The sequence below is a fragment of the Loxodonta africana genome, chromosome 5 (assembly GCF_030014295.1).
Source record: "Loxodonta africana isolate mLoxAfr1 chromosome 5, mLoxAfr1.hap2, whole genome shotgun sequence".
NCBI classification, from domain to species: domain Eukaryota; kingdom Metazoa; phylum Chordata; class Mammalia; order Proboscidea; family Elephantidae; genus Loxodonta; species Loxodonta africana.
In genome coordinates this window covers 26,885,021-26,910,808 of record NC_087346.1, presented here as the reverse complement: position 1 = coordinate 26,910,808, position 25,788 = coordinate 26,885,021, and positions in this window count along the sequence as shown.

Here is a 25,788-nt window from a genome sequence, read left to right as displayed (position 1 = left end):
TAGAAGAGAGAAGGGATGGGTTAAAGCCATCTGAATATAGTTCTACATGAATATCTATTGATTCCTTAATATTAGAGAGAACTTTTGATTGGTTATCCTCAGCCTCCTGTCTTCCCCTTAACATCTCTTGAAGGAGCTTTTGATCTGGTACTTTGGGACTTGTAGAGTTTTTATTACCATGAGTTGAAGAAGTCATCAGTTCTCGAACAAATTCTGGACAGAGAAGACAAGAGAAAAGGGATTAAGATCAATTTCAAAGTTGTCAGTAGAGACCTTAACTAGAACAGACCAAAGAAATACCCATAGAGAGAATTCCCAGAATCTGGAAATTGTCTATTCATGCTTAAAGATCAGTTTAGCTGCCCTTTCCTAGGTTCTCCAGTATCTAAACTGTTCCATTGCTGTCAAGTCGATTCCTACTCATAGTGACCCTATAGGACAGAGTAGAGCTGCCCCATAGAGTTTCCAAGGAGCACTTGGTGGATTTGAACTCCCATCCTTTTGGTTAGCAGCCATAGCTCTTAACCACTACGCCACCAGGGCTTCCAAACCTGTTGCCATTGAGTCAATTCTCACTCATAGCAACTCTATAGGACAGAGTAGAATTGACCCAAAGGGTTTCCAAGGAGCAGCTGGTGAATTTGAACTGCCAACCTTTTGGTTAGCAGCTTAACTCTTAACCACTGCACCACCAGAGCCCTCCAATATCTAGTAAAGCTTTATACCTTCAACTTGCTACTGTCAGCAGTACAATACTACTATTCTGAGTTGAACCAGGTGAACTTACAAGTTGAGAAGAGGCTTCCCTTGGTTGTTCAGGCATTCTGAAATAAAAGAAAAATTGGTCACCAGAGAGCAATAGCTCTCTACTCTTACTGTATCTCTTAGTCAGCAGCACATGTTGATTGAGCACGCCCTACATGCCTAGTTCTGTCCTTAGCACTTTCTGGGGAAAGAAATAAAAACATGATAGCTTCCTTTCCCCCAGAAGCTTTCATTTAATTCTACAGAAAAAATGGAAATGCATCACATAGAGCCCATCTATCACACACAGTGAGGTCCAATGGACCAGCAGCACTGGCTTGATCTGAGCCTTGTTAGAAACGTGGACTTTCAGGACTTACCCAAACCTAGGCATCAGAATCTACATTTTAACAAAAGATCCCCAGGTGGTTTACAGGCACATTAAAGCTTGAGAAGCACTGAGAAATGGAACGATATTTTCTCCCCCCACAAATCTATGCCACCGTTATAAATGACCGCTGGCCCGACCACCTGCTGAGACTCTGAACGGACATATTCCTGGAAGGCAAGAAATCATCAAAATGAACTAACCTAGAAAGCTGGAGATACATTAGACAACCTTAGCAAAGGGGCTGTTGTTCATCTTTACTGCTACTGGAGTAAAAAAAAAAAAAAAAGACTTAAAGATTTCAGCTTATTATTTGTGGACCTCCAAAAGCTAAAAAATGACTTCATTAACGGGAAAAAAGATCCATAGTCTGAAATGTTTACATTAGTTTGCAAGGCTAAAGGAGAGCACCTGGAGGTTATTCAACTCGATTTATAAAAGATTTTGTGATTTAGTGAAGAAGATTTTTGTATCCTTATCTTTTTTTCCCCAGAAACCCTGGTGGTGTAGTGGTTAAGAGTTTGGCTGCTAACTGAAAGGTTGGCAGTTTGAGTCCACCAGGCGCTCCTTGGAAATCCTATAGGGCAGTTCTACTCTGTCCTATAGTCGCTATGAGTCGGAATCAACTCGAGGACGATGAGTTTGATTTGTTTTTTTAATCTTTTTTTCTAGAACTAGCATATCTCTAGAATATATCACCAAAAAGAGACATATCAATTAGGAAAAGATTTTACTCAAAAGGACGTTTCAGTTTGTATGTAAGAAAAAAAAAATCAGGCTGAACTGTGGAAGTTTAGAACACGTAATTTAAGTACATTATAAGTGATACAATATGAAAGCATTTTCATTTCAAAACTATTTGAAATCAACAGAAGATAATTTTATATGCAATAATAATAAACATAAAATCAATATTAAAATGACGACTGACATTGGTATAAAATGGGCAACAAGCTCTTTATTACTGGACCATGAAGGAAACACCTAAGAATCACAGGCAATTACTAAATTGCTCTTCACAGTACCAATTACACTTTGTACCATAACGTGCAATTAGGTCGATGTATAATTATTGCACATTACCATCGCATTAGTATTGTCATACAGTCATTCTTTATTCTTTTTGATCCCTTAAAGTATCAACGACACTCCTTGAAGCTAAAATAGATTCCATTCACATTAATGAAGGGTTTGATTAGTTAATGGAAAATAATTCTATGTACATTTCTGTATTGAATTACCCTTTTCAACTTTTTCCACATGACCCTGTACTCTTTGTTTGATATTAGCATCTGTGGTGTGAAATGCAGTTCGAAAGAAGAAGAAAGGTGTTATTGCTTTCTTCTTTCCTGACCTCCTGTAAATTCAAGTTGCAGTGCATAAAAATCACATTTGGTCATTAATGAATTATTTTTTCTTCTTCTTTGTGAACTTCAATTCCCAATAGTGATGAAATCTCACCATTAACTATGAGAAGGAAAACATAGCCATGACCCCAAAAGAAGTTCAAAATATACTTCTATTCTCAGTAGACCTGTATTAATGGGAGTATAAATTTGTAGGAATGCTGAAAAGACATTTGCTTCCATGCAAAGTGTTTGTCTTGCTTCGCCTGATGCTGTGAGGCACAGGTTAAGACAGATCACAAAGGAAAGGGTATAAATGGCCAATGGATTCTCAGGCTGGAGCTTTCTTCCTGGTATTGCTGTTCTATTAATTTGTTTTAGATTTGTAGTTAGTTAATTATCACTACCTGTAAAATATTAGCTTGTTCTAAAATATACTTTAGAAAATAAATATGTAAGTGTGTATATAATTCACATATGTACAGGGAGAAATATAAACTACATATAAAAATATTCATATAAAAACTAAAAATGATATAACATTAAGACTTAGACCCAGAATATAAAAGTTCTGGTCTGGAACTTAATTAGATTCAAAGATATTTCTCCTTTAAGTAATATTGAAAATACTATTTGGATTTCAGGTCCATTATGAAATCTCAAAATATGAAACACAAAAAATCATTTTATAAAAGAGTGAGTAACTTCTCTTTTCTCAAATATACCCTACAATATTTGGCTCATAATCATATCCACATCCCTCCCAAAAAAACAAAACCTATTGCTGTTGTGTCAATTCTGACTCTCAGTGACACTTTAAATTGCAAACAGAACTATTTAAACATTTTCCTATGTCATGAAAGATGAACTATCCCCTCTTTTTCATATGAAGTAGGTAGTTCATGGGATAGCCCCACACACTCATGGAAATCTTCATGACCAAAAGAAGGAAAGTCTAAATCAACAGTTCAGTGATTTTTCAAGTCTCATAACAGAAATGAATAAATTGGACAAAGTCAATTTTATGAGAACAGAATAAAATAAAATAAAGAGAAAGGAAAGACAAATACTACAATAACTCACTGCAATGAACGTAGGGTCAGGATAAGAAGAAAATTCTTAGAATCATGGATTCCATGCTAAAATTTCTCAATTTGCTGTCTTGATGTTTATTTAGGCGTCATAGCCAGGGTTTTTCCATACACAGTTTTTTATGAGGCTGGAAATCTGAATCTGCATGGAAAATCTGTGTATCCTCTAAAACAGTGCCATACCATTAGACTTCTACAAGGATGGATACGAAAAATGGTATTCCGAAGGCATAATGAATACCCACTTGGAGCCACAAGGCAGCCTCATCTGCTTACAGAGCTCTGGGTAAATTTCTCTGCAAAATTATCGGCACATAACTGACAGCATTTTACTTACTATTTCTATTTCTTTGTTTGAATGTGGGAACCCATTCTAGATATATAGAGAGAAGAGATATGCCATCTCACCTTGTTTTACAGTGTGGAGTGTGAAAGGACCTTTTCTGGAATACAAACTAAGTGATACTGTTTTCTTCACGATTCAGTTAATTTCAAAACATATTATATACGAAGTACCTACTATGTGAGAACTACAAGGCACTGTGCTAGGCCCTGCAAGGGAAGGGGATATAACAAGAGAAATATTACGAAATTCCATAAGACGTTTGCAATCTGATAAAGAAAATAGAACATTTCATCAATTAATATACCAAAAAAAAAAAAATTCTACCATGAAAAAGATTAAAACAAAGAGTAGACTTCATCAAACATACAGTCTCCTTCATCAGTCTCTGCATTCAGTATCTTCCTCATCCCCATTCCTTCCCTACCGCCTCCATGTTATGGGAGACCCTGGAGCTATCTTGGCCCCTCTCTGCTTAGACAAACTTCGCTGTCTCCTAGGATTCCAAATAGGAAGTGCAAAAGTGACATTTAAACCTCTCCTTCTATTCTTGGAGTGCCCTAAATTTTTCTGCAGTTGTATCATCAGCTCTCTCACATGGAGGGCACTACCCTGGGGGGGAGAGATTTGGTGGCAAATGTTCTCAGTAGTATGCCCCAATGAACATTTCCTCCATAGACAATACAGAAACAAGTGCATTAATCACCTTGAACTTTACCTCATCTTGACTCCCCAGTTCCACCCCTCTAATTGCCTTAATTTATTTTTAATTTCTGAATTTGCGTGGTGAATTTTTAAGAATACATTATACCTGGGAGGTAGATAGTAGGTAGGGGTGTGATTGGAGCTGGATTAGCCACAAATTGATGGTTGTTGGGGCTGAGTGATGGGTACCCGGGGGGGGGTTCAGCATACTTCTCTTTCTACTTTTGTGTATGCTTGAAATTCCCTATAATAAAAAATAAGTTCGAAGATAGACAAGGAAAGGAAAGAGAGGGCCACCACTTGAGATACCAGGACAAGGTCAAGGAAAGCTTTTTAGGATGAGGTAAGGCAGTGGTTCTCAATCTTGGCTGCAAAGGGAATTGCCTGGGTAGCTTTAAACAGTACTGAAGCCTGCCCTCATCCATTGCTGATGGGAATGTAAAATGGTGCAGCGATTGTGGAAAAGTTCGGCGGCTCCTCAAGAAGTTGAACATAGAATTACCATATTACACAGCAATCCCAATCCTAGGTATATACCCAGAAGAAGTGAAAGCAGGAACAGGAGCAGAAACCTGTACACCAATGTTCATAGCTGCACTTTTCACAATAGCCAAAAGGTGGAAACAACCTAAATGTCCATCGGTGGATGGATAAACAAAATGTGGTACATACATACAATGAAATATTACACAGCTTTTTATAAAGAAAAATGAAGTCCTAATGCATGTCACAACATGGATAACTCTTGAAAACATCATGCTGGACAAAACAAGTAAGTCTCAAAAGGACAAATACTGAATAATCTCACACATATGAAACAAGTATATAAAAAAGAAACAACCCCATAGGACAGAGCAGAGCCGCTCCATTGGGTTTCCAAGGAGCAGTTGATGGATTCCACCTGCCGACCTTTTGACTAGCAGCTGAACTCTTAACCACTGCACCACCAGGGCTCCAAAGATTTTCAGTTATCAGGGGTGAGAGGAAGGGGCAGAGGCGGAGCATTTGTAGGGGGGTCATTGAGTTTATGTTAATAGTGGTGGAATATGTTAGAAAAGGATAGCAATAATGTTGGCACAATACGAAAAACGTAATCAATGTCATTGAATTGTAAATGTGGAAGTTGTGCTGGCAGATGCTTTGGTGTGAACATTTTCACAATTAAAAATAAATAAGTTAAAAGAAGAAGAAAAAAGAATGCATTATAAATGCATCTCTGCAGAACTCCAAAATTACAGATCTTAAGTGATGTGCTAAGGCTTTGCCAAGTTGTACATGCCACTTCCTTCATCTATCAAGCCCTTCCTTACTTGTCTTGCTCTTCAAGATCCAATTCGATATCATCCTTCTCCGAAAGCAACTCTGAAGTTCTCTCCACACCATTTTACAGAAAAGGAGGATTCATCACGCCTACCTCTGTTTCACTGCTACAGTCTGTACACATCTCATTTCTTGCATATGTATCATTTTCTTATAATCATCACTGACAGGGTTATCTCCCCTTCTAGATTTGTCAGGGATTATGTGTATTTAATTATTTATTTTAGTTTAGTAAGTGAATGAATCATTGCATATATCTTAGACAAGAGAACAAAAGTATAGGCATCGCTATATCATATATAGGGCAGTGATGGCTCTGTGGTAGAATTCTCACCTTCCATGTGATAGACCCTGGTTCGATTCCCAGCCAATGCACCTCACGCGCAGCCACTACCCATCGGCCAGTGGAGGCTTGTGTGTTGCTGTGGTGCTGAACAAGTTTCAGCAGAGCTTCTAGGATAAAACAGACTGTGAAGGAAGGCCTGGTAATCTGCTTCTGAAAAATCATCCAATGAAAGCCCTGTGGATCAATGTGCAATCCCCTGTTGATCATGGTGATGGTACAGGACCAGGCAGCGTTTAGTTCCATTGCGCATCGGGTTGTCATGAGTTGGGGGCGGACCTGAGGGCAGCTAACAACAACAAATTTTATACATGTGGAAATCAACACTGTGATAGACAATAACCAGGTTAACATGGTGGTAAAACAGAAGCAAGGCCTTAACGTTTGGACGCTTAGTCCAGTGAACGACTGCCACCCTCTACATCAGGCTTTCTTCATAGCAAATAGGAGACACTCCCAGGAATGTAAAGGAAATTTCATGAAACTACCAGATAGAGACTCTTCAGTTCTCAATAGTTTCCCAGAGTTAATATCCATCCTCCACACATGAATACAAATTCAGTAATAATAATGGATTGTGTTTATTGAATCCTTACCATGTGCTAGGATGAGTTCCAAGCATTTATGTGATTTAATATATCTAATTATCACAACATTTTTTTTGTTGCACATAGTTATCCCCATATTATGGATGTGGAAAATGAAAGGGTAAGTTCAGTAACTTATTCAAGGCAAAACATGGGATAAGTGAAAAAATTACATTATGTACTCTTAAAATTATGATCAATATTAATGTTGAGATTGTCAATATGTTACTTAAAATTAGACGCATCTCATCCTGATACTTCTTCTTTCACATACATGGACTTCATTTGCACTTTAGCCAGAGAGCACTGAACACAGTGACTCTCTCCTTAGTTCCTTGCCTTTAGCACCTAAAGTCTCTGAGCCTTTCTATCTCTGAAATTGAAAAAATAAATTACTGCCTTTACTAATTCATTGCATTTTTTTAAATTAACTTTTATTGAGCTTCAAGTGAACGTTTACAAATCAAGTCAGTCTGTCACATATAAGTTTATATACATCTTAGTCCTACTCCCACTTGCTCTCCCCCTAATGAATCAGCCCTTCCAGTCTCTCCTTTCGTGACAATTTTGCCAGCTTCCAACTCTCTCTATCCTCCCATCCCCCCTCCAGGCAGGAGATGCCAACACAGTCTCAAGTGTCTACCTGATATAATTAGCTCACTCTTCATTAGCATCTCTCTCCTACCCACTGTCCAGTCCCTTCCATGTCTGATGAGTTGTCTTCGGGGATGGTTCCTGTCCTGTGCCAACAGAAGGTTTGGGGAGCATGACCGCCGGGATTCCTCTAGTCTCAGTCAGACCATTAAGTATGGTCTTTTTATGAGCATTTGGGGTCTGCATCCCCCTGATCTCCTGCTCCATCAGGGGTTCTCTGTTGTGCTCTCTGTCAGGGCAGTCATCGGCTGTGGCCGGGCACCAACTAGTTCTTCTGGTCTCAGGATAATGTAGGTCTCTGGTTCATGTGGCCCTTTCTGTCTCTTGGGCTCTTAGTTGTCATGTGACCTTGGTGTTCTTCATTCTCCTTTGCTCCAGGTGGGTTGAGACCAATTGATGCCTCTTAGATGGCCGCTTGTTAGCATTTAAGACCCCAGACGCCACATTTCAAAGTGGGATGCAGAATGTTTTCATAATAGAATTATTTGCCAATTGACTTAGAAGTCCACTTAAACCATGGTCCCCAAACCCCCGCCCTTGCTCCGCTGACCTTTGAAGCATTCATTTTATCCCGGTAACTTCTTTGCTTTTGGTCCAGTCCAACTGAGCTGACCTTCCCTGTATTGAGTGTTGTCCTTCCCTTCACCTAAAGCAGTTCTTATCTACTAATTAATCAGTAAAAAACCCTCTCCCTACCTCCCTCCCTCCCCCGCTCATAACCACAAAAGTATGTGTTCTTCTCAGTTTATACTATTTCTCAAGATCTTATAATAGTGGTCTTATACAATATTTGTCCTTTTGCCTCTGACTAATTTCGCTCAGCATAATACCTTCCAGGTTCCTCCATGTTATGAAATGTTTCACAGATTCCTCACTGTTCTTTATCGATGCGTAGTATTCCATTGTGTGAATATACCACAATTTATTTACCCATTCATCAATTGATGGACACCTTGGTTGCTTCCAGCTTTTTGCTATTGTAAACAGTGCTGCAATAAACATGGGTGTGCATATATCTGTTTGTGTGAAGGCTCTTGTTTCTCTAGGGTATATTCCGAGGAGTGGGATTTCTGGGTTGTATGGTAGTTCTATTTCTAACTGTTTAAGATAACGCCAGATAGATTTCCAAAGTGGTTGTACCATTTTACATTCCCACCAGCAGTGTATAAGAGTTCCAATCTCTCCACAGCCTCTCCAACATTTATTATTTTGTGTTTTTGGATTAATGCCAGCCTTGTTGGAGTGAGATGGAATCTCATCGTACTTTTAATTTGCATTTCTCTAATGGCTAATGATCGAGAGCATTTTCTCATGTATCTGTTAGCTGCCTGAATATCTTCTCTAGAGAAGTGTGTGTTCATATCCTTTGCCCACTTCTTGATTGGGTTGTTTGTCTTTTTGTGGTTGAGTTTTGACAGAATCATGTAGATTTTAGAGATCAGGCGCTGGTCGGAGATGTCATAGCTGAAAATTCTTTCCCAGTCTGTAGGTGGTCTTTTTACTCTTTTGGTGAAGTCTTTAGATGAGTGTAGGTGTTTGATTTTTAGGGGCTCCCAGTTATCTGGTTTCTCTTCTTCATTTTTGGTAATGTTTTGTATTCTGTTTATGCCTTGTATTAGGGCTCCTAAGGTTGTCCCTATTTTTTCTTCCATGATCTTTATCGTTTTAGTCTTTATGTTTAGGTCTTTGATCCACTTGGAGTTAGTTTTTGTGCATGGTGTGAGGTATGGGTCCTGTTTCATTTTTTTGCAAATGGATATCCAGTTATGCCAGCACCATTTGTTAAAAAGACTATCTTTTCCCCAATTAACTGACACTGGGCCTTTGTCAAATACCAGCTGCTCATATGTGGATGGATTTATATCTGGGTTCTCAATTCTGTTCCACTGGTCTATGTGCCTGTTGTTGTACCAATACCAGGCTGTTTTGACTACTGTGGCTGTAAAATAGGTTCTGAAATCAGGCAGAGTGAGGCCTCCCACTTTCTTCTTTTTCAGTAATGCTTTGCTTATCCGAGGCTTCTTCCCCTTCCATATGAAGTTGGTGATTTGTTTCTCTATCACATTAAAAAATGACATTGGAATTTGGATCGGAAGTGCATTGTATGTATACATGGCTTTTGGTAGAATAGACACTTTTACTATGTTAAGTCTTTCTATCCATGAGCAAGGTATGTTTTTCCACTTAAGTATGTCCTTTTTAATTTCTTGTAGTTTTCTTTGTATAGGTCTTTTATATCCTTGGTAAGATTTATTCCTAAGTATTTTATCCTCTTGGGGGCTACTGTGAATGGTATTGATTTGGTGATTTCCTCTTCGATGTTCTTTTTGTTGATGTAGAGGAATCCAAGTGATTTTTGTATGTTTATCTTATAACCTGAGACTCTGCCAAACTCTTCTATTAGTTTCAGTAGTTTTCTGGAGGATTCCTAAGGGTTTTCTGTGTATAAGATCATGTCATCTGCAAATAGAGATAATTTTACTTCCTCCTTGCCAATCCGGATGCCCTTTATTTCTTTGTCTAGCCTAATTAATTCATTGCATTTTTATGAAGAAAAAAAAAATAAGGATTTTGTGAACCACAAAATTGGATTTACACAATAAACTCAATAATCACTTAAATGTAAACTAAAAAAAAAAAAAACCTGTTGCCATCCAGTCGATTCCGACTCATAGTGACCCTAAAGGACAGAGTAGAGCTGCCCCATAGAGTTTCCAAGCGGCATCTGGTGGATTGGAACTGCCGACCTTTTGGTTAGCACCTGTAGCACTTAACCACTATGCCACCAGGGTTTCCATGCATGTAAATAGTGTTCTTATATTTGATTTTCACCACACTGCTCTGCAGTAAAGAAGTCCTGGTGGTGCAGTGGTTAAAGCGCTCAGCTGCTAACTGAAAGCTCAGCAGTTCAAACCCACCAGCTGCTCCGTGAGAGAGAGGTGTGGCAGTCTGCTTCCATGAAGATTTTAGCCTAGGAAACCCTATGAGGCAGTTCTACTGTGCGCTATATGGTTGCTGAGTTGGAATCGACTCAAAGGCAATGGGCTTTAGCAGACTCTGCAATAAGCAAGAAGGACTTTACAATGAACTCTGTACTGATGAGAAAAAAAGGTTCTGGAAGGCCAAGGACTCTTCATGGGCCACAGAATTCTTTACAGAGTGCAGCTGGGGCTGGACCTCCGTGTTTAGCTTCCCTTCCAGTGCTCCTTCCACTGTATCGTGCTGCCTTTCTGCAGATGGGACTATTCGTAGAGTTTCACACCCACATAACTCAACCCTCACCTTTGCAACAGAGAGAAAAAGAGTCTGAAAATGTGTGATCTAGCTTAGAGGTCTAAGTTTTAGAAGCATAACTGAGTAAAAACGAGGGCGTATACTATCAGCGTCTGAGTGTTGTTTATCCATTAAGCAAAAGCAACACCAGCCACAGCTGTGCAACTTTTCACATGCCGCCATGATGATCAATTTCAGACCTCTCTACCAAGTTGGATTGGATTTGACTCTTCACATTAATTTAATCATTTCCTTGTCTGCTGAGACTGGCAACAAGGCCACCAGTGGGCGTTCTTTTGGTTTAGCTTTTAAAACAGCTCTTGATAAAGCAAAAGATCCTGTCATCATTTTTACAGAGGTAGCCTTATTGATGGCTTCCACTCCAACTCCAGTCATTTATACATTCTATACCTACCGCCAGAAACCCTGTTGGCGTAGTGGTTAAGAGCTATGGCTGTTAACCAAAAAGGTTGGCAGTTCGAATCCACCACGTGCTCCTTGGAAACCCTATGGGGCAGTTCTACTCTGTCCTATAGGGTTGCTATGAGTCAGAATCAATTTGATTGCAATGAGTTTGGTTTTTGGTATACCTACTGCCGAGAAGAGAACCACCTGCACAGCCTGGTTTCATGGATGGGGTAACATACTTTTTTACCTCTGACTTGTCTTTGGGCTGCATGAGTTGGGTTTTCCTTTTGGAAAATAGAGACAAACACATTACGTGCAATTAGATTAACCACATAAATAGATTTACACTTCTCACTCTCACACACACATATACAATTTTTAAATTTTTCACTCAGTAAGTCAGTAGACAACAAAAGATTCTGCTTGCTAAATATGCCTGTTTTGTTAGACTCCTTGATATTCCTGGATTTCTATTTCCTTTTTGATAGATCATGTTTATTAGTTTCCTAGGGCTAACATCACAAAGTACTCAAACTGGATAGTTTAAAACAACAGAACTTTATTCTGTTACAGTTTTGGAGGCTAGAAGTCTGAAATCAAGGTGTCAACAGGGCCATGCTCCCTCTGAAGGCTCTAGGAGAAGAGCTCTCCTTGACTCTTCTTAACTTCTGGTGGTTCCTGGAAATTCTTACATTCCTTGGCTTGTTGATGCATCCTCCAGTATCTGCCTCTTCACATGGCTGTCTTTCCTCTGTATGTCTCTTCTCCTCTTTGTATCAGGACAACTGTCATATTGGATTAGCTCCCACTCACTCCAGTACGACTTCATCTTAACTAAAAACAATCTTCCAAGACCCTATTTCCAAACAAGGTCATAGCCACAGGTACCAGGTATTAAGTCTTCAACATACATTTTTGGAGGACACAATTCAACCCACAACTTACTCTAGTTAGGATCTAATTTTAGTTATTTTGTAATCTGTAGAGTTTAGGTTCCACCATACAATATTACCAAAAAAAAAAAAAGGTGTTAATAACAATGAGGTTGATACATTCACTTTCCATTTCTCCCCATTGAAGTAAGAGAAGCACTGCATCCCCAAAGTGGGCCCTGGGGTCTGATTTCAGTCCAGGCTCTTTACTAACTACAGTGCCATCCTGGCTAAGTCTTTGGATATGTCTGTACCTGAGTTGTTCAGCTTTAAAGTCCAAGAGTAAGTTGATATCTTAGCCCTCTTCTACTTTTAAAACTTTTGTAGTCCTATGAATACTGAAGGATCCCCCTATACAAACAGCATATAGTTGGGGATACAAAGATGTTTTCACTGTCTTCAGGGAGTTAATGGCAAATGTTACATAGCATTGGCATGAGCAGCTAAGGATAAGAGACATTTCTATTGAAAACATTTAGCTGTCTTTCAGCTTTACCATATGTAGCTAAATGACCCAGACCACATTATTCTACCTCTGACTCTCATTTTCCACATGGAGAAAATAATAATCATACATTCTTCAAAAAGAGATTGTGAGTATTCAATATAACAAAAGATTGCAATATGCCATATTAACTATAAGATACAAACAAAATATCATTCAGCATGTTTACAAAAAACTATTAGTCTGGGAATTTAAGTGAATGTGGAGTTGAAAAAAAGTTAGCAAAATCCGTGTACTGGAATTATCAAAAGAGAAAGCATTGGGGTTGAAAAAGAAATATATAGAATCTTAGCTAAGCACGCTGATTTTGGATTAAAAAAATTCTAAACTCTACTTCTGTTCTTGAAGGTACTATGTAACTTTGGGCAAGTCTTACAACTTTCTCATCTGTAAAGTGAAAATAATAGTGCTGCTTCTATAGGGCTGACATAAATGAGATAGTATGACTGCTCAAGTTATCAGTAACTTAATAAATATTGGTTATCATTAATAAGGACCTTAAAGGATATATGGGAAAAATGGAAAATTTAGGGCAATGGGAATGGACAAAGTGAGTTTAGGCAACAGAGACCAGACAGGGAATAATGTCTTATGTTGAGTAGAATAAAAGATACATTTAAAAAAATGAGTTAAGGTCATTGAGGTTAATGTCAGGAAGCTATTGCTGCATAATAAACTACCTCAAAAACTCAGTGGCTTAAAACAATGATTTATTCTCACTTACACATCTGTGGGTTGGCTGAGTATCGGCTGATCTAGACTGGTTTCAGCTAGGTGACTCTGCTGCAAGCTACAAGTCCAGCTTAGCATAATTGCTCACATTGTGTTGGGCTCATGTATGTTCCACATTTCTCTCATCCTCCTCGGACCTGCTTATTGACTTTTACAGGAATGGAAAAAGTACATTTGAGCATGTCCAACAATGTAAGTGCATTTCATGCCTCGGTTTGTGTTGTGTCTGCTAAAATTCTATTACCAAAGTAAGTCACAAGGCTAAGCCCAAACTCAAGGGTTGGAGAAGTAAACTTGACCTCCCATGAAGTCAAAGCAAGTCTCCTGACCAAGTTCAATATCAAAGGGGCAGGGAAGTATGCTCCTGCCATGGAGAGGGAGAAGAGAAAGGGAATGTTTTTTAACAAGTGTCTAATACACTATGCTAACAAATACCAGGCTTTACTTTAACACAAATGGTCAACCTCTAAAGTTGTTTTGAGCAGAGGAAACACATTACATCCATGTGTTTCCTGGAAAATAATCTCCCATGGGTGTGCCATAGAGAGTGAAGGAAGAGAATCAGGGAGACTGGTTAAGAGGCTAAACACTACAGCCATCTGTGAGTAGATACCAAAAAAACTAAACCCATTGCCGATAAGTCAATACCGACTCCTTGCAACCATATAGGACAGAGTAGAACTGTCCCATAGGGTTTCCAAAGCTGTAATCTTTATGGAAGCAGATTGCCACATCTTTCTGCCATGGAACAGCATGTGGGTTCAAACCTCCAACCTTTTGGTTGGTAGCTGAGTGCTTATTTATTCACTCTGCCACCAGGTCTCCTCTAAGCTAAATTGGGGCTAACATGGCAATAACATTTCAAAGAAGGAATAAATACCCAAGCCACTTCAAAGTAGGAAGCCATAAAACTTGAAAATAAATAATTTAGACATATATAGGAAAATATAGAGGTATGGGAAGGAAGATACAGGAAAAGAAGTAGATGTGGGAGAGGTGGTGTATTAGTTATCTATTGCTACACAACCAATTGCCCCAAAACTTTGTGGCAGACTTATTATCTCACACAGTTTCTATAAGTGAGAAATTTAAGAACAGCTTAGCTTGCTGGTTCTGGTTCAGCATCTCTCATGTGGTTGCAGTAAGATGTCAGCTGGGGCTAGCACAGAAAGGCTTCACTGGAGCTACAGGATCCACTCTAAAGCTTGCTCACACACATGGCTGGCAAGTTGGTGCTGGCTGTGGATGGGAGGCCTCAGTTGCTCTCCAGGTGGATGCCTCCACAGGGCTGCTTGACTGTCCTCACAGTACAGTGACAAGCTTCCCCCAGAGAGTGGAAGTGACAAAGTCTTTTACAACCTAGCCTCCAAAGTCACACATGGTTACTTCTACCTAATTCTATTCTTTACAAGGGATTATTAAGTCTACTATACATCTAGGAAGAGGAGAATTAGGCCCCCTTTTAGAGAGTGAGCTCGGCTGCTAACCAAAAGGTTGGCAGTTCGAATCCACCAGCCACTCCTTGGAAACCCTATGGGCAGTTCTACCCTGTCCTATAGGGTCACTATGATTCCGAATTGACTCAATGGCAATGTGTTTAAAGAGAGGAGTGTCAAAGAATTTTTGGATGTATTTTAAAACTGCTGTGTTTAGTTTTAGACTTATCAAGTTTGAGATAAGTATAACAAACAATGGAAATTCCAAATAAACAACTTAGCTATTGAAATAGAATTTGGATCAAAATGATCACTTTGTAAATTACCTACATAGAAGTAATAAGCAGTTGAAAACATTAAGAGAATTTAGTAGGGAAAGAACAGGGTTGTGTGCACTATTTGGGAGAAGGTAGAAGTGCAAAGAGTTAACACCTTCAGCTTGAAAGGTTGGAGGTTCAGACCACCCAGAGATGCCTCAGAAGAAAGGCCTGGTGATCTAGTTCTGAAAAATCAGCCATGAAAACCCTGTGGAGCACAGCTCTACTCTAACACACATGGGGTCACCATGAGTTGAAATTGACTCCATGGCAACTGTTGTTTTTTGTTTAAAAAAAGGAGGGATATCATAAAAGAAAATAAGAAAACAAAGAAAGAAGGGCCTAAACAGCAAATTTTGTATAAAAATCTAGGCTAGTGAAGCCATTGATGTTCTCCACAGACACCTGGCATTTCTTTGACAATGAAGGGTACCAAATAAAATGCTCCTGAAGATCAGAATATTTTCTTTTATCAAGTAGATTTTTGTTTTTCTTTTTTTAAGGTCGAGGAGTAATAAGATAGGTAGTAGGAGAACTAGGAAGCTGTTCAGAGTTTTGGACAAAGCAACTGAAATATTGTTAGCGCAGCGCTACCTGTGAAAAGACGATTTTAAGGGATGTAATTCATTCTTGAGATAGCTGTAAAGAATATTCAAGGAGAAATATGCTGGACACATAGAAGGAGGAGATTAATGAGAAAATCCAATAGCAAAATAATATGAGGAATTAAAGTAGGGTAGGGTCGAAAAACAATTTTTAAGAACAAGATTCACTGTCAAAAAAACTAAACCAAACCCAGGGCTGTCGAGTCAATTCCGACTCATAGCAACCCTATAGGACAGAGTGAACTGTCCCATAGAGTTTCCAAGGAGCACCTGGCAGATTCAAACTGCTGACCCTTTGGTTAGCAGCCATAGCACTTAACCACTACGCCACCAGGGTTTCCCAATACACTGTAGTTGTGTGGAAAATATATCACAAATAAAACTGAAAAAGAAATACTGCTAAAGCTGACATTTGCTGTCATATTCCATTCACAGAGATGTTTTTAAATGTGTGGTAGTGGGTGAAGGTAATGATACAAAAATATGGTCTTTTTATCTTTTGTTTCTTTAGAGTTTTGCAATTAACTAAATGTGTTTTTTTTATCTACTATGTTCTAAAATAAAAGGTAACACTTTTGACTATAATTTTCCTCGGGAAGACCAAAGGATTGTCAGACAAAAAATAAACACAAAACTTGCTCCAAATAAAACTTTAACAAAACTCTGAAGAGGCTCTGTGTGACAAGGACTTTGTGTGACAAGGAATCCTTGCAATAAGGACTGACGGTCATCAGCTGTCACAGCCAGGGAGAAAATGAAGTCGCCTATGTAAAATTTCCCTCAGAATCCATGGCTTAGTTTTCAAATAACTATTACATTCTTAGGTTGGTGTCTCAATAGCCAAAAGAGCCTTTCAATTTATACTTTTTCTCCAGGCAAAAAGATTCTAAGTATTTTGCTTAAAGTTTTTGGTTCCTCTTGGTTCTTTAAACTCCAAAACAGTTGTACCTGCCCCAAGCCCACGAAACACATAAGAACATCCACTCGCCAAAGAAGCTGTTTTTCCACAGAGTGGCGTTGTGCTGTCTGTCTGTCTGGGTTCTGTGCAGGTTCAATCGCTTCTTTTAAAACATAATAAAACTATAGAGAACGGAAGTCGGTGATCCTGTTTCACAGTTTTCCAAAGCACAAAAAAGAATAGAGGGCATTGAAAAGCAAGTCCAAACTTTCATGGGTTTTCTTTCCCCCAGACCTCAGACAACATCATTGTCATGAAGCAGCAGTATTCCTAAAGGGGAGTCTGGGCATTGATGTGCAAATGTAGAGTACACACATCCCATTTGGCTTCAGAATTCCTGTGTCTAGCACTGTCACACAAATAGTTTTTGAATCTGAGCAGTTTGTGCAAGACCATAAATATGTGTTTCACCCTGTGAACAAATTCTGTTTGCTCACAGAGTTCACAAGCGGTAAAATACAAGGTAGACTATAAAACAGCCTCTATTTGATGTGACGCACCTCTAAGCAAAGATGCTTTTAAATGGCCATATTTATACTCATTGCCCAAGATTTTAGTGCAATCGTAGCATACTCCAGATGGTAAATTTATTATTACTATTATTAAGATAGCTTTCTGTATTGAAATAATTAGTTCTCTAATTCCATTTGTAAAATAGAAATGGAAAAATAATTTCAGTTCACATTGTTAACACACTGTTAGTAAAATCATAAAAGCCATATTACTGTGTCTTAATAGATCAGTGATAGTGGAATTAAAAAAAAAAAGAATTTTTAAAACATTCAAGGAGGAGGTGGAATGAGAGGTGGATGTTTTCTAGGTTCTCTCTCTCTCTCTTCTTCTGTCTTTCTCTAGAGAAGGTTAATAAAGAATTTACTCCCTGAAGCAATGTAAATTAACTTTTAAAATAGTTTGAAAACATATTCCAATTACCAGAATTTTATTTAGCCAGGAAATTCATATAAGCGCTGCCCACACTTAACAATGGTATTTACAGCTTCTCCTAGCCACCCCACTTCCTTCTGTAACTGCTACACTCCTTTGGCACTAATTAGTAGTAGGATGTGAACAAGGTATTGGCTTGCATGTCACAAATACGATTAAGTCTCCATGCTCACATTACCATTGAACACACATGGGAAACTGTAAGACAGAGTATAGAAAAGTTCTCTTTCTCTGTTAGCGTCACCTTGATTCTTTAAAGCACTGGACCCACGATGCGTGTCCATTTTCATAACAAATCAGAGCTGAAGGCAAATGACCAGAAAAACATGAGATGTCAAAGAAAAACATAAAGGCTCAATGACCGTATGGGTGAGTCCAACAAAAAACATGTTATCAGAATAGAAACCAAACTGCTTTAAACCACTTATTACTAGTAAATTCTTCTTTGAGTGACTACGAAATAAAGAAATCTAAAGTCTGTAACTGCATGGTGCACATTGATGGCTACATTGAATTACAGCCTATTTTGATTTAATTTTCAGTATAAGATTTGTCCTCCCCGAAGGCACTCATTCTTGATTTTTCTCTCCTCTGTTCTTTATTTATTCAGGATGGCACCATACAGGAACGTAGAAATGGATGAGTTACACTGAGCCAGAGTGGTGAGAAGGAAGAGTGATTTCTCAGAAATGTTAGCAAAGTCACCATAGGCTACACGTTTGAGAAGAGAACACTATTATTAAATTAAGGAATGGAAAATCAGCAAATTTCTTTCATTTCCATTCTCATGTTTTCACAGGTTAATCCTTAATAATCACTTTATTTCACTGAAAGCACAACAGAATGTTAAAAGCTACCTGTACAAACAGCGTCTCAGAGAATTTGTTAAATATCTTAAATGTTCGTTGTTGTCAACTCCAACTCATGGCGACCCCACGTGTTACAGAGTCGAACTGCTCCACAGTTTTCTTGGCTGTAGTCTTAATGGAAACAGATTGCCAGGCCTTTTCTTCCACAGTATGCTGAATTTAAGGTGGATTCAAGGACAAATAAGTGATGTTTATGTGTTTCCCCCAAATCATTAATTTGATCTAATTGAATAAGGTGAGAATAACTACAATAATATGGTAATAAAATACTAGCACACTACTCTTCATACATTTGAAAATTCTGTTTTTTTAACGAGTTTTTCTTTTAATCAGCTTGTAATATCCATTCAACTTGAAAAATTGATTTAAGAAATGAAGACTCTATGACGTTTAAAAGTTAAAAATAGTTGCATCTAAGATTCCGGTTTCACATAAAAATATTAAAAAAAAAAGACATTAAAGGGATAAAAAAATCAAAGGAAAACATTTTTAAAACTATGGGTAAATATTTGTTCTTTTCTGATTGTAAAAGAAAGAAAAACTCGATCACTCCACTGGGAAAATGAACATAACAATATTCAGGAAGGAGGATGTTACGATTATGAATCAAGGCTCTCAATGCCAATAAAACTTCAAACAACATTAATTTTCTTGAGTTAAATTTCAGAAATATTGGTTTAACTTTGTTTTTCTTCTCTAGTTTCCAGCAGCACTCAAAGCGTGCCTCCTTCATGGTTATAAACAACTGGTAAAATACTAAAGTGCAAAGAAGATGGGATAATTTAGGAAAAGGAGAAATCAAATTATCTTTATTCCTTCTTGTGATTATTATCCAGGAATTTTGCGGGGAAGTTACAAACAAAAGGCATGTTGGAGCTTGTCTCGACATTGGAGGAGTGTTTTCTGCGGAAACAACCCCCCAGTTTGTTTGTTTCTATTTAGTCTTCACTTTACCAGAGTAATTGCAACGAATTACAAACATAAAATTTACAGAAAAACCTCTTCTTCAACTATTTTATTTTGGGTTTGACTGTAGAAGTCTTAAGATTTGAGTAATATTTTCACGACATCTGCTTAGTGTTAAATAAGTGTTAAATAAATGTACATTATCTTATACGTCCTTGTTTTTTACAGACCGGTGCTTTATTTGAGGCCCTGGTGCAATCTGTTGGACACAAGTAAAATTAAAGGCTGTGACAGCTGTTCCTCACATGAAAAAATGCAACCAAATGCAGTGCTTGTTCCTGAAGGTTAAACTTTTGTAAAGACACGTAGTGTTCCTTTCAATGTGCCCATCCAAATATGTCCAGCCTACTATTTCAATTGGACATTCCAGGAAATATAATGAAAAGTTTTGTGGGAATATTTTCTATCACAAATTTAAAAATACCATCAACATTCAAGAAACCTTAACTGAGTGTCCTGGAAACACAAAGATGGAGAAACTTAGGAACTTGGCTTTAGGATGCTTGTAGGCCTATTGGTTTATGGATCTAAAGAAATGCTGTAATAGAATTAATTTCATCATGCAGATGACATGTGGAAATTGAGGTAAAGATATTCTTAGAATAACAAATTTAATATTAGTTCTGGGAGAGATTTTAGCCAACAGCCTACTTTTGCAATTGAGAACACCGAGACTAAAATTTTAATATCTTGTTCACATCCTATTACTAATTACTGCCAAAGGTAAAACCAGAACCTAGGTCAACTAATGCCCTTTTCATGGTATTCCCTTCCTACACAATCACTTCTTATTGATATTTTATAGATAGCAAAGCCAAGGTAGAAATATCAATATAGATAAGATCATTTTCAAATGACAAAAAATGAGAAAGTGTATGTTCAAAATCATCTCACTTTTTTTTATTCATACATTGAGAGTTTACTGGTTTCACCTGTGTCCTTTTCCCCTAGACTATAATACTAACTACCAGAGATTCGCAGAATGTTTGGTATACGCATAAAAAGGTATATGATGAATGAAGGGATGGATGAATGGATGGACAGAAGAATGGATGGGTGGGTGGATGGACAGACAGATGGATGGGTGGGTGGATGGATGGACGGACGGGTGGATGGACGGACGGACCGACGGATGGATGGATGCTAAACCTGCTTATGCACTCTTAACCTAGTGAGAAGTGAAGTGTTAAACTAGACATAACAGGTTGCTGAAGGAAAAGCTAGTCTGATGCATGTGGATGGAATGAATAAAACTTTATAGACTAATAAAAATGTTCAGAACTTCCTCTAATTTTTTTAAGGGAGCCTTTAAAATCCCTATAGAAAATTTAGTTATACCCAAATTGAAGAATATCAAAGGATTAATAGCATTTAATGACTTGATTAAAATGAAATAAAAGAGATTTTCTGTTTTTTTCTGTCTTTAAAACAAATACTATTTTGGACAAGAAAAGACATTGAAAATCAGAGATAGAAGAAGGAGTCCCCAGCTAGAGAAAACTGCATTGCCCTAGTCACAAAATTTGGACATGTTATCAGGAGGGATCAGTCCCTGGAGAAGGACATCATGCCTGGCACAGCAGAAGGTCAGTGAAAAAGAGGAAGACCCTCAACGAGATGGACTGACACGGTGGCTGCAACAATGGGCTCAAACATAACAACGATTGTGAGGATGATGCAGGACCAGGCAGCATTTTGTTCTGTGGTATATATACAGCGTTACTATGAGTTGGCGCCGACTTGACAGCACCTAACAACAAGTCACAAAGTTGACAACTGCCAGTGCTAGGCACTGTTGCAATCACAAATCGTGTACTATCTCATTTGATCCTTCAGCCAGATCTTGTACATGGAAGCACAGGGTGAGTATAAAACACTGTTCAGCAGTAGATGCTTATGATGATGCTGATCATGACAAGAACTAAAAGCCCACCCATTGCTATGATTTTACAAAAGCCTAGTGTTTATTCTTCTACTCATATACTTTATTCCAGGAACTAAAAAATAATGGAGAATAAGAAAAAAGGGCTTATAATGCCCTCAAACTAACAGCAAAACCGTAAGTTTTTTTAAACAAAAATACTTGGATTTACATTGGGAGTCTATTTGTTTCCAAATCTATTTGCATTAACAAAAATACAAGTGCAAAAGTTATAGGCAGTCCTGTTACTTGATATTTTCTTGATTTTTAGGAGGATTTTGTAAAAATTTTAATAAAAGAATGATAATCCCCAAATGGTGGAAGTTACAGAAGTTTGCAATTTTGCTGATGGGTGTGTTCCAAAAGGTACAGTATTGAGCCTGAATTTTATCCAGACAAAAATCACAAAATAATTCATTAAAAATAAACAAAATCAAATAAAGTCAGTAGCTAGTCATTAAGTTTCGTGGTTTGCTTTCCTAAAATTGACTCAAATATGTTTAAAAAAAAAATCCCCTTTGAGAGGATTTCCTAGCTTTGCATTCTATCCCATAATGAAAAGAGGTAAGGATAACGTACACACAGACATAAACAATGGTTCTGCCTGTACATAAACGCATATGCTTTATATACAGATCTTGAATAGAAGGATTTATTTAGGTGACGTATATTACAGACTTTTAAAAAATGCTTTTTAAATTTTTCTTTCCTACAATGAAATATACTAGAATAAAGAAGCATTTTACAGGAGTGTTTTATTCTTGCTCTCTTTCATTAATTTGAAAAGAAACGTAAAGTTAATCTTAGGACAATTCCAAGCTCTGACAAACTATAATATTTGGGTTTCCACAGCAGAAAAAGTGATAATGAGATTGTCACTATTCAGTTGAATAAGCAGATTAATCAACAGTAAGATCAATAACAATGATATTAAAGCATTTCCCCAAATACCTACTCCCCCCTTTAAAAAAACAAAACAAAAAACCTGTTGCGGTTGAGTCAATTCCGAACCATAGAGACTCTGTACAGGGTAATCTCACCAAGGTATACAAATTTAAGTATCTTGAGGTTGATTGCCTAAGAATCAACTGCTTTGCAAAACAGGAAAGGAAAACTGTTGGCTTATGTTGGTGACTTTGTGACAATATTCCAATGGCGGATGTATTTCATATCACAAATACTCACTCACGTGCAAGTAAAAATAAGTCACAAATTTAACTTGCACTGTGATGTTAATATCTAAAATTAACAAGGTTTACATCAGAAAACGTTGGGAATATTACTCAAGCTTTTTTTTTTTTAAAAACTTTTGGGAAAATGTCTTCAGCTATAGTTATGTAGTAAGTCTTCATGAAAAAGTAAAACTGGTTTTAAAATGCTCTATAAATACCAAAGTTTTCTCTTGAAAATTCAGCATTCCACTGAAATTGTTTCCTTCTACAATTTTCACCTTTTCCAACATGTTTCTTTTACACATAAGGAATTTACGGGTCAAATTAAAGTTATCCAAATTAAATTTTTTTAATTTTAAAACTGACTTTATTGAAGTCAGAAAATTCAGTTTGAAAGTGAGAGTCCAAATCTTCACCAAAAACTTAAAATCATTTCAGACCTTCATTGAAAAGATGAAGTACAATATAGCGGAATGTTCACTTAATAGAGAATACATCACTAAACGATAGAGAAGAAAATATTCAAAGCAGATCAAACGATCAACCATGAAGTGAACAGCTGGCACCTACAGAGAACAAGCAAAAAATTCTTGCAGAAAATCAGAAAGAAGCATTTGCTCTTATCAAAGTCAGATGACTTCTCACGAGGAAGAAAACACACAGTAATTGGTTGAAAATTCTATTGGCCAAGGGAAAACTCAATGAATTAAGAAAATGCATACAAAAAAAGTCAAATTCACTGACACGTAACACTTTGTGTAACATATTGTTCTAAGTGAATGACTGATTTAATCTTCATAATCTTCTTATGAGGTCGGTAATACTGCTACCCCCAATTTAAATATGAGAAAAGCGATTCATGCGAAAGAACTTACCCAAGCACACACAGCTCTCAGGTGGCACAGCTGAGATTCAAACCCAGGAGATCCAGTCTTGAGTTGACCTAACCAAAAAACCAAACCCATGATTTCGACTCATAGCGACCCTATAGGACAGAGCAGAACTGCCCCATAGGATTTCCAAGGCTGTAAATCTTTGCGGTAGCAGACTGCCACATCTTTCTCCTGAAGAGCAGCCAGTGGTTTCGAACGGCTGACCTTCCGGTTAGCAGCTGAGTGCTTTAACCACTGAGACACCAGGGCTCACCCTGAGTCTACCTGCTTAACCATTAAACTATGCTGATAGGTTGACGAGAAATAGCATCTAATGATTTAAGCAAGTATCAGCAACTACTGGCGTGAGTTTCACTGTAAGTACAATTCTTACATGCCCTGAGTCTGAATTTTTTGTCCCAGTTAATTCCTTTTAATCTCTGAGACACTAGTATTTGGCTAATTGTTTACACCCCTAACATGAAAGTTTTCTAAGAATGAGCTGTATAGTGTACTTCTGTCTGGAAAAAATTTCTTTTTCTTCCATACTCTTTGGAGGTATGATCAAATGGTTGGCCTTTCTAATAAAAATCATGGTTCAGAAGTATTCTCTGACTTTCCAAAAATGAACTAAATATCTCAAGGAAGGACGGCATCTCTGAAAAAGAGAGAAATTATCCTAAAAGAAAAAGAATGCATAACATAATATTCTAAAATAATAGCATGTAATATATCTAAGAAAACGTTGCACTTTCCCCACTATAAAATGATGAGGTTACCTCTTAGAAATTATCAAATACTTTTATCCCTCACAGTGATAAGGCAGCCTACCTGGAGCTGAGCAGAAGGCCCAGGTCCTCTAAAGAAGAAATGATCCAATATTCCCATTTGTAAGTAATCCTAAACTAGCATATGTGCCATGGTTCACAGGACAAAATGCTTTTCCCCTGGACTCTAAGGGCCCCATTTATATCCAGTTTATGACAAATGACCTGTTAGTCCACAAATTCACACAGCTTTGACAACTATTACATAATTCTACCAGTGCTCACAGTCAGAGGTGAGGTGGTCAGGAAGGCTCTAGCCTGGAGGCCAGAGACTCCCCGAATTGAGAAGGGAATAGAATATTTTCTCGTTGACTCTCACACTATGCTATGAGACCAGAAATTGATTAAATCATTGGTCTCTTTTGGATACACACTTAAATCAGCCCACATTCCCAGAAAAAAACAGGGGTTTATGTAGCCATGCAGCATAGTGCTAGGATTAAAGACGAAAAATGGTGTCAATAATAACTATATGGAACCAAAAGATATTGGACACGCTGACTCTGGATTCAGAATAAGGCCAATTCACCGGGTCCCATCGCGCTTAGGGGCGGACCCTGGCGGGCGCCTCAGTTTCCCAGAGGCCGGCGAAGGGTGGGCGGCCTCCGGCTGGGCTCCGAGGGCGAGGGCGCAGGCAGAGCAGCCGAAGCCGTGCCGGCCGAAGACAGCGGCGCAGGTGCAGGCGGCGCAGACCGGGCGGCAGGTGTTGCCAGCGGCCAGGACGCGCCTGGCGGCCCAGGTGACCCTGGTGTTGCAGGCCAGGCGGGCGCCGGAGTTGGCGGTGTGTCCCAGATTCCGCAGGCGCCGCGGGCCCCAGGGCCTGGTGGAGACGCAGCGCCCGCAGCCAGAGGACCAAGAAGGCGACTGTTCCACTTCCGGCACCTTCACCGTGCCTTTCCCGTCCCCCCTGGAGGCAGAGATCGCCCAGCGGTTCCTGACCTCATATGCCCAACGGTGAGGGCCAGTTCGGAAGCAGCTCGCGGTGACCGGCAGCGCCCTGACTGTCCGATTGACTGCAGAATACCCCGGCCTACTGCGGACTTCATCATCTCCTGTCTCGACCAGCGATCCCTATTCGTGCGGACCGTACAGCGCTTTGTGTATCTCTTTTTTCTTAAGCCTCAGATGTTGAGCCTCAGAGGCCTAAGGCTGTGTATCCTCCTAGGCAGTGTGTCCTTCCCTGGGCATTGATTCCTGGAGTAATTGCTACTTTAGGATGGGGGCGGGGGGTAATTTCTTGCTTGTGCTGAACTTGGGGCCTTGGAGGGCACTTGATTTGTTGGTGCTTAAATGTTTGTTACTGCAGAAAATTGAGCTACTAAAAAAAAAACGCAAACAATAAGGCCAATTAAAACAGTATCAGCATTGAATGTATGTTAATGGCAGTGGGAAAAGATAGCGTGATTGCACGATTTGAAGAATGTACTCAATGTCACTGAATTGTACATGTAGAAATTGATGAAATGCTATATGTCTCGTGTGTATATGATTATAATAAAAAATTCATTATGCAAAAAGAAGACAATGTC